Here is a 602-nt window from a genome sequence, read left to right on the forward strand (position 1 = left end):
TCACGCACGTGTTTTCCAAGTGCGCCTCTTTATGGCCGCTAAAGCGGGGTGCCTGTCACGCTTCCGAAAGGAAGAGGACTCATCAGTGTCAGCGAGCCTCCGCGCTTGCTGCACGAGACGAACCAACGGAGTTAAGAAAAAACTGAAGGCGTGCGGAGATCCTTACACTGTGTGAAGGAGGATTTTAGGACAGGTGTGATTGCTTAAGCGCTCGAAAAAGCGCCCTAAAGTTCCGCCCCTCGACGTGTGAAAGGGTGTGCTATTTATCATAGCTACATACACTTGAGTAGGAAATATTAAGCACCTACCCTTCGTTTTCACCTCCCACGGCGCGCAAGAGCTATGCTTTGCTGCCTACCGTTGAAACACGACGTTCTGGTCTTCGTAAACGCTCTTAAATGCTCTGTAGCTTTCGACGTTGCAACTCAAAATAGCTGAGCGTCGGGTCAACCATAGGCATCAACGTGTTAAGAGCTTGTTGTGCTGGCCTTTGCTAATATAAGCATGGCCTTTGCTAATATAATTACGGGTGTAGAAGGGAAACAGAAATTTATTGCAACAGCCCTCGCACACAGTTCCAATCTTGTTCTCAATGGTACGGA

Source organism: Rhipicephalus sanguineus, chromosome 3, assembly GCF_013339695.2.
Source record: "Rhipicephalus sanguineus isolate Rsan-2018 chromosome 3, BIME_Rsan_1.4, whole genome shotgun sequence".
Taxonomy (NCBI): domain Eukaryota; kingdom Metazoa; phylum Arthropoda; class Arachnida; order Ixodida; family Ixodidae; genus Rhipicephalus; species Rhipicephalus sanguineus.